Source organism: Pyxicephalus adspersus, chromosome 1 (assembly GCF_032062135.1).
Source record: "Pyxicephalus adspersus chromosome 1, UCB_Pads_2.0, whole genome shotgun sequence".
Lineage (NCBI taxonomy): Eukaryota > Metazoa > Chordata > Amphibia > Anura > Pyxicephalidae > Pyxicephalus > Pyxicephalus adspersus.
In genome coordinates this window covers 75,278,710-75,288,431 of record NC_092858.1, presented here as the reverse complement: position 1 = coordinate 75,288,431, position 9,722 = coordinate 75,278,710, and the positions used below count along the sequence as shown (strand labels likewise).

Sequence of the window (9,722 nt, the reverse complement as noted above, 5' to 3'; positions counted from 1 at the left end):
ATGGTGCATTGGCAGCCCACTCAAATGCACCATAATGGATCACACAGGTGGAGAGGAGCCCTTTTTTATTCCCAGCAATGTATTACTTAAATTGGGAGAGAAAAGGCTATCTATATCATTTTATAGCTTAAGGCCTTCATAGCATTTTACAGGTCTGACACAAGAATGGAAGGGCACAGAGATCACTTAAGTGTCCAGGCAACAAGACTAACACAGTTTTTTTATTAAAAAAAAAATCACAAATTTGCAGGTAGCTTAGTTCATATGTAGCTACATATTAGGCTCTTTGGCCGAAGCTCATCTTTAAATACTTTAAAAGTGCTTGATAAATCAGATTCAAACAAAAATGTGCGTGCCAAAATTTAACAATGGATGCGTATATGGCATTATAGACTGCTGATTAAAGGCAAAGTTATTAGGTTTCAGTGAGCCATTCTAATATTGCTAGTGATGTTTTGTAGACATATCTGTCTCTTTGCTTTCCTATTTATTTTCCTGGGTATACCATATGCAAAATTATTGAGCGCTAGACTGATAAACCAGTGAACTTGAAATTCGTAGTTCACTTAAAAGAGGTTGTGATGGGGTTACCATATGGTGCTAGTCACCAGGGACAGCTGCTGTGTCCTGGCTTTTATTATTCCATCCTGTCATACCAGATCTTTTTAGTAAGGAAATGCTAGATCATATATCCCCAAAGGGAAGCTTTCATGAAGATGTACTATTTTACTACAAGATTAATTTTGCCTTGTATATACAACTAGGATTCCGAAATATATTTTTGGGCACAGAGACGTATGATGCTGAATGAAGTTCTTGGATTAAAAAAAAGCTTGATTTCAGTCTGTACTGTATCAGAACCATGCTGGAATGTCATGTATTCCAAACACGTAGGCTATACTTCATAACATCAATATGAATAATGTTTAAAGTAAAGTAAAGCACCTGGTTTATTTCAGTGCTCCTCATCTTTGCTTTTCATACTCATTTTTCTTTTTTGGTATTTCGTTTTTTTTTTTTTTTTGTGTAAAATAAATGGTATGGTAGAAATTGCAATATAGCTTTGTCCTGTATATCTTCATGAGAATAATGGGCAAGATGATATCTGTCCATTCTTCATAGTGCTGGAACCTATCACTGTTTGTGACTCTCTGGACAAAGTAAAGAAGAAGTTCATGCAATGTTCTGTACTCCTGTCAGTACTCTCATTGTGAAAGAGGAATTTTCAGACAGTGTACTATAAACCAAGGCTCATAAAATACTCAGTACTGCTTAGTTTTTTATTTAACTCAAAACCAACCAGAATGCTCAAGATAGGTGTTTGAGGTTGTTCTACCAAGAGAGACCTTCACTAGCACGCATCACAGGCACAACAGTTAATGTAAAATGCTTTTAGACAACAAGACAGTTTTTTCTAGTTTTTTTTTTTTGGGTGCATAATGTGACCCTGTTAAGGGGCCGGAAAATGTTCAAAAGCCAATACTCCGTAAAAGAATTTGGCTTATACTTGCCTCTTTAGCTGGCAGTGTGCTGAAATTTTCTTTACTTGGAAGAGCTGCAGGTGGCTCAAACTTGGGGTATGTTGGTTGGTGTGTTTGTGCCTACATCACCACTGTGCCTTATTGTTAGTGTAGAACACATTATCAAACACACCCTTAAGTGTTAGTACCATCCAGCCTACTTCTACAGGGGTAAAATGCCCTTCAGATTAGTCCTTACATCCTGACCTCCTGAAAGTTTTTTGGTTGTTTCTGGCTTTAGTACTGCTAACAGTCCTGGAATAGGTGCAGAAAATGTGTAAAACTTGACAAGGATTAGATGCAAGTAAATAGTCCAAACTGCCCCTACTACATAAATGTTACTGGCTAGTGACGCCAAAAAAAATTTAGGCTGTTGTATCTACATTACCAAGTAAGTGGCATATTTATGAGGTCATTGAGGCAGCCTATATATCCTTTAATCTTGACTTTTCAGCGTATACCTAGATCGTTGTAGAACTGCTTTAAATAAATGTATATTTTATGTTCAATCTTTGTAATATATTCTAAAGATATATTTGCAATGTTTAAATACTGACTGAACTTCTACATTTACTATCCATATTTTACTCCTCGTGCCTTCTGCAACATAAATTCCATAAATTCCAGGCTGCCCAAGTACACGACAGTTATGGTTCTTTGTGCTCAGAGATGGAGTATAATGTCCATGCTTGACACATTCAGTGACCTAGAGACAGAGGTGGCCATTATTCTTTGGCGTCTCCTGGGTTCAGTGGATTTCATAGTAGGCATATAACTCTGGCATTAAGAAAAGAAAGAAAGAAATAGTGTGCTGGGCCATTGGCAAATCAAGCAGTGTCAGGCCAGCACTTCAATCTGTTAGAAGTATGATGGTATATTCTAAAATTTACATAGAAGTAGTGGCCAAATTTATGAAGTGCACTTGTCTTTTAATATTTTTGTCTTTTTTCTGTCCTTTTTTCATTGTTGTGCAGTGCTGAAATAGGAGAGTCTAAAATTTCTGATCTCTCCACAAATGATAAATACACAGATTTGCTCTCTTAAATTGATTTTCTTTACTTTATAGAATCCGCTAACCTAATAAAAGGTAATTGGAAGATCATTCCTACTGTAGATAAGTGCAACGTTGTAACTGAGTTAAATTACATGCATCTGTTTGTTTTCACTCATTCCATTTACCACTTTACTTTCTAGCTATTGTACTGAAAAAGCAATGATCTGGAAATGAGTAAAATGGAGAGTGTCTGAGTGGGCTACCACTTTCTATGCGGTTTAGAATATTAATACCCATAGTGACTGCTAAGTGAAAGCAGATGGGAAACTTGGGAATCAAATGAAATCAATCACTAAGTGGCTTAGGGGAGAGGAGGTGAGGACTGGGATTGACTCATAATGTACAGTTGTTTCTCTGGGCATATAGAGTTATATGTAACGCAGCTGAGCATTATCTACTTCCATTCACATTGGTACATTAGATCAATGTTTGACACCATTTTTGTCCACGATTAGGTTTTAAAAAAATGCACATTGGTGTCTGTATCCTTCAGTCAATATTATCCATACTAAATTGTACATCATTTTAATTTATAATAAATTGTTTAAACAAATACATTTTAGTTATTATAACTTGTACAGACACCCATTGCCGAGATATGATTACATCTAATGCTGGCTTTACACTGCAGAATTTTGATTAGTCCATTCCACAAACATTGTAATTATATTATTTACTAATTTTACCCAGTAAGCAGGCCATAGATGAGCAATAGGCAAGAATATTTCTGTCCATCCTTACAATAATACCCTGAGCGGTACAACCCATTGCAATAGTTGCCCACCAATAACAGCAGCACTTCTGCTCTACTTTACATCCTTTGGCCTTCTGCATAAATTAATCATTGTTCCAACAAGTATCTCTTTGTAAAAATGGTATGCCACCAACTGCGTTAGGTTCTCATTATCGTCCTCTGGCTCTTGAGAAACAGCCCAGTGTTTGAAAATGATGTTTATAGCGAGTCTAATTGGTAGTTTGGTGGAGTTAACCAGTCAAAATCTTACAGCATGCGGCCTGGGTTTTGGTTTTAATGTAAATTCTGAAAACCAAGTCTGCGTTGTAATTCAAATTTATTGCTGCAACTTGCATCTGAAATCATGTGGCTTGGGTACATTTTTAACACAATTACATTAGATTCCAGTTCTGAATTGTGAGCACAGCCAAAGAATGCCATCCATTGTCTGTTTTATCCGCTGTCTGCGGACACACTGCATTATTTTTGAAGTGGCAAAGTATGGAGCTATGACCCACTTATTTGTTATATAACTGAGAATGTGACAAACATGACCCAAGTCCTGCTTCTCAAACTGAAGCAGTGAAACACAATGTAGCCTTTGAGAAGGTTTAGGTTATTAATAATTCAGAGATAATGATGCAAATTGTCATAAATACCTAAAACCGATTTGTGCTCATTTCTAGACACCAGATGGCAGAGTAAAGCTCATGTTAAATCAGGGTATCAACAAAAGGCAGCATTTCTAATCTAGGGGTTTCTGAAGACCATGGATCAGTTTAAGCCATATTTACTCTGTGGGAGTCTTGTATTGTGGCTTGTACATCATTTTTAGGCTTTCTTTGCAGACAAAGATCCACTCTCTTATTCAGAGAAGCTCACTTTCTGATCTTTAGGTCTGACGGGTGTGGTTGCTCTTACCAGGTTGTTTATTTGATCTTATTCTCTTTTTGGAGAAGTAAATGGAGTATAGCATAGAAATATTGGTATACATTTACTGTATAATTAATGTGCTTATTGTGTGTGCCACCAATAAATGCAGTAATGTATTTGCTAAATAAATAATGTTTATTTTAGTGTATTATTGCACTACAAAAAAAAAATTCTGAATTGGAATTCATTATTCAGCAGCACTTTGAGTGGGAGAGCAGTACTTGGACCCAATCAGTTGTTCACTGTACAACAAAAAATTCTGATTCCTTTCTATTGGCACACAGAGTTAAGATTGGAGAGGAATAGGGGTTCCTGCATGCAGCCTGCTCTATGTAATGCCCACATTACTGATGGATGAAAACAAGGCAATGACTGAAAGGGGAAAGCTTATGGAAAGCACAGATCCGTTAGAGGGGGTTTGTTGATGCTTTTAGTCCATCAGATAAGAAAAAAAGTTGGGGTTGGGCTCAGGATATATCTGCTGCAGCTTCTAATGATTCTTGAGTGTAGGGTAAAATGCAGGGAAATGGGACAATTTCCATTTTATAGGTACAAGAGTGGAAAAAGTAACGTAAGTCAGAAGTTCAGCTTTACCATCAATGTACATTTGTAAGTAACATTCTAACTTAAGGTCACAAATATATAATATAAAATGATGATTTTACTCTAAATCAGGATGAGACTATATCAGAAACCAGGTAGCCAATATGCTTTTACATGTACATTGATGCCACTCCTTGGCTTTCCTATCTGACTTGACTTGCTTCAACATAGATTTGTCCAACCCTTTTCTAAATAAATAGGGTTTCCAACACGCTTCATTACCAGCTTCCCAACACTGCTACTTTTAGGAGTATTTTTACTCACTAAATGTACTTTTCAGGGCTATTAATATGGATGTATATATATTTATTATATTTTGCACATTGTTTACGGAGGTTGTAGCTACACAGCCTCCCTTTGTAATTGTAAAAAAAAATATTGACCATGGAACTGATAAAACCAATGATTATAGATAGTATAACACATCCGAGATACAGCATCCTATGAAACAGAAGTAAAGTGTAACAGCTAAACTGTGGCTTCCAGCATAAAATCAATACAAAATGATTCCAACAAAAATGCAATTAAAGATAAAAAAAACAGTAAATCAATGTTCGTATGTATCTTTTTAGTTGTATTTTTATGTGATAACATCCTACAAAAGGGCTGGGACAGCTGTGTCGCACAATCCTTTGGAAAACGTTTACATTATTCTCAATTGTAATTCAGGAAGTCATGTCCAAACTCCTAAACACATGTAGTAGGTTTCATTGCTCTGAAATGTTAAGTGATTGTTTAGATAATGTTCGTTCTCATACAGTGTTGGGAGACTTAACTCCATAAGAACTATGGGGATCCTTTACCATTGGCCAACATTTACTTCTCGTGCTAAAATATTTTCTTTAGCCAACAGATGGTTACATGACCTGCATTACCCAAACTCAGATAGACATTGTTCAGCTGATCTTCCTGTCTCTTTATTAGTTATTATATTTTTTTAAATAAATGATAGTTATTGTAACAAAATATTCACCTCCTTCATTACAGACTACATCCTGCTAGTCAAATGTAATGGTAATGCTGGGGTCACTTAAGGCTGTAAATAAGTTAAAGATTGAACTAACTGTGAAAAACTAACTGAAATTGTAAAGCAATCATTTTGACATAAGCTTCAGGCAGATAAAAAAGACATAAATCAGCAGCAACTGTGCAAGTATCCAAATCTGATTTGGTTTCATCCTCTTCCAATTCATTGTGTATAGCTGAGACCAGGAAGGGGAAAAGCACACAATACAAAGTTACTTGTTCTGCATGCTCTAAGCCAGGGGTGCCCAACAGGTGGATGGCGATCTACCAGTAGATCGCAAAGGCAACGTAGGTAGATCGCAGAGCCCTGCCTTCAAAATAAACTCTCCCGTGCACAGGATTTATTAAGTCCAAGTTTTTATTGTTGGTAGATCATTTTGACTTAAAAGTATCTTGCAAGCCAAAAAAATGTGTGCACCCCTGCTCTAAGCTCTAACAAGGAACATTCTGTTAGAAGAGAGCAGAGTGACCAAGGGATGAACTTGTTAGTCTATCTGCAAATTTCTTTTTGTTTTTTAGGTCACTCCATATCTTGTAGTTGTTAGTCACATTTAACTGGACTTGTTCTTTTAATGTAGAAGGCATTTCACAGCCTATCCAAGTTCCTCTTTGATGGACAGAAATCAAAAAAGCTCACAAAAGGCTGGGTCTATATGCTTAACAAATTTCCAAGTTTTTATTTCTCGATTACTTGAAAAGTTATAGGCATGGTCAAGTTGTTCATGTGGGTTGTTTGCAACACAACTGTTTAAAGGAACAACAGCCTTTACCGTTTATGTGTTTTTATATTATTACATTAGTTTATCTACTCACAGCTCTTGGAATGAATATATCCTCTCTGTTAGTGTTATGTGCTGTGCTATAAAGGGATTTCTTGTTCTACTCTTCTTCTATTTCTTACCCTGAAGCTGGGATTATAAACCAATCTGCTTTATTAAAACTGTGTATTTATATATGTGATACTCTGCTAATATAAAAGCAATTTTAAATTAAAATGTAAATGTCATAAAGTATCCTGTAAGGTGAGAAGATTGTATTTTGGGTGTAGTTTCCACTTTAAAATCCTTTGGAAGGTGTCCCAGTGCTTTGCTGAAACTGCCAGGCCCCTAATGTACAGAAAAGTGCTAGAAAGACATACATTTGGGAGTGTAAGATTTACAAAGTGAATATCACAGTATAATTCCCAGTGCTGGTGGATTATCCTCAGGGCCCTCTAGGTACAATAATAATGCTAGGCTGAACAGAGGGCTTTACCACCATGTTTGCTTTGTCTGCCACCACCTCCTGCATAATGAAGTGTTTTGTGCTGATTAAGCAGTGTGGGTCTCCTGCTGAAACCTCTTCATGCCCATTTGTTAGACATATGCAGTGAGAAGTGAAATTGGCTTAAAGCGCTTTACAAATCACAAGACCTGAAAATTTACCTTAGTGAGAATATTGGACATTATTGTTGTATTCATTTTTAGAGATTGTTTCCCCTGTTCTTAACATTACATTCTTTGTCTCTTTAAATTGACCTAGATTCCTGTTAGCAAGTGTCTGTATTAGCCAGGGGAGACACTTCTTTATTGTATGTGTGTAAGTTTCCAAGATCAAGTGTGTTTGTGAATGAGTACATGCATACAGTCTGCAGTGTTTTATGTATGTCGTACATACTTGCATTATATGCAGTGTATGTACTTAGCCTATATTCTTACACTTTTGTCATTTTTTTTTTAGTTCTATATGTCCTACCACCTGTTCATTGTGGCCTGTGCTGGGGCAGGTGCTACTGTCATTGCATTGGTAAGTCTATGTTCTAGCTTAAAGTAAAGATTGCAATTATTAGACATTCGATTGCATGTTGAAAATCTGCTGCAGATACATACCAGGCATAGCTTGTGCTTATTGTTAACTGTCTGATATAGGATTGCTGTATTTATTTAAATGTACATTGGTCCATCAAATGTCATTAAAGGCTGTGATTAGGACTGGTAATCTAGTCTTTCTAGGTTTCTCTTCCTGTGGTTTCTTGACAAATAAGCTAAATGTCATATACAACTTCCCCGCCATTCAATTCTCTTCTTCTAGATCTAGTGGACACCTGCTTCAGTTTGTATAAGACCAGTATGTACAGCAAGCCTTTGCAAAGCAAAGATTTCAACCATCCTTAAATTATTTTCTTGAAGCCTTTAGACCACAAACCTTTTCTGCAGCATGATGGTGGATAGCAGCAGGACAGGGAGCAGTTCCTGAACCAATGTTGACTTTAAAAGGTCCTGAAGCTGCCACTTGATAACATCAGTTGGCTCATGGCTATAGGGTAAATGGATATCAACATCTTAATGACTCCTAGAGGGTAGCCCAGCCTCACACCTCACCATGGGGTCTCAGTCTCCTATACCTCCTCTAAGATCAGAGCATTTGCTTCAATATGGTCAGGGGAGAGGATGACTGGTAAAATACACTTCACTGATCCTCGCTCTGTGTATTGAACCCAGAAACACAACACCCTTTGTATATAAATGGTGATCAGGCAACACATAATGGGCATTACCACCCACCAGAATGAGTGGGATAATTCTAGTGCCATATTTTGGGGTTAACGCTAAACTGATGAACTCTGGGTTTTTTTAAGAGTCCCTTGTTGACAGAGTATCATGTCTGCTTGTGCACATAATTTTGTAGTCTTGTCTCAATAATTTGAAAAAAAATTTACAGGTTCTCTGCTTTAAGAAAATGTGTGCGGGTGATTTAAAAAGACAGCCGGCTATCTGTGTTTATCCCCCCCCCCCCCCCCCAAACCAGAGCTGAAAGGCGTTTTAAAGCTTTCATCAAGGTTGCCAAAATGACTGAAAGTTGTAACCGTGCTTTTTAAAAGCTTGCTGTGCACATTTCTCTTAAAGCCAAGTCCCACTGGTAATTACTGCTATTACTGGTGACAACTTACTGTTCAGGGCTAGAACAAGGTTCCCACATGTCACATACTTTTTGGTGACTTGTATGTTTCCATCATTAAAGGAAGTGCCACCCTGTTCATCTGGCCAGCAAGGGAGCTTTACATGAAAAGCAGGTCAATATTTCCGTAATCTTGTTGCAATCGAGTGGTCATCAGTCATCAGGTCACCACTACAACTGCTACTTTTGGATCCCATAGTTGGCAGGTCACTGAGACATCATTGTGGTCTCTGTAGCTGTGCCCAACATTTACTGACCCATCTCTCCCTCCACACTTCAATCATTTAGCAAAGATTGAATGACATGCTATCATGGAATTCTAGAGCATTGATATGCAAAAATATAAAATTTTACAAAAAAGTATTACAAAAAAAAAAAGACACCAATATTCTCACATTTAAATTCCTGCAGAACATAAGTAATGGCAGATCTGTAGGTTGATATTATCCGTAGGTGTTCAGCAGAGATTTTCAGTATTGTGGGGGAATATTGGCCAGCTTTCAATGCAGAACTCTGTTAATGGTAATCCACAGGCAGATAAACTCTGATTAAATGATATTGAAAAAATATATGAAAATACTTGCATCTTACCTTGACTTCTAGTCTGTGTCCTTTTCATACCTTTTAAAAGAATGTGCATTTTAGATGCAAGGTCTCCTTAATCCACACTGAGTATTGTTCCTGGTCACTGTGATACCCCATGCACAATGATCCTGTAGCTGAGTGATGTCCAAGGCTGCATGAGGCATTAATGTGCCATATCTTACGCTCCTTTTTATTTTGTTCTCTTCCACCAGCTGATCTACATGATGGCAACTACATATAACTATGCCGTTTTGAAGTTTAAGAGTCGGGAGGATTGCTGCACTAAATTCTAACCTTAGATACAGCAATAGAGAGACTGTTTTGTTGTAGC

The 9,722-nt window shown here is 37.1% G+C and overlaps 1 long non-coding RNA gene across 1 annotated transcript; it reads left to right on the top strand.

Annotated features, from left to right (window-relative positions):
- The first annotated feature begins 7,409 nt into the window (after positions 1 to 7,409).
- Positions 7,410 to 9,684, top strand: LOC140333106 (uncharacterized). Its single transcript, XR_011921285.1, has 2 exons — positions 7,410 to 7,654; positions 9,604 to 9,684. It is a non-coding gene; the product is annotated as an uncharacterized lncRNA (long non-coding RNA).
- Positions 9,685 to 9,722: the final 38 nt, after the last annotated feature.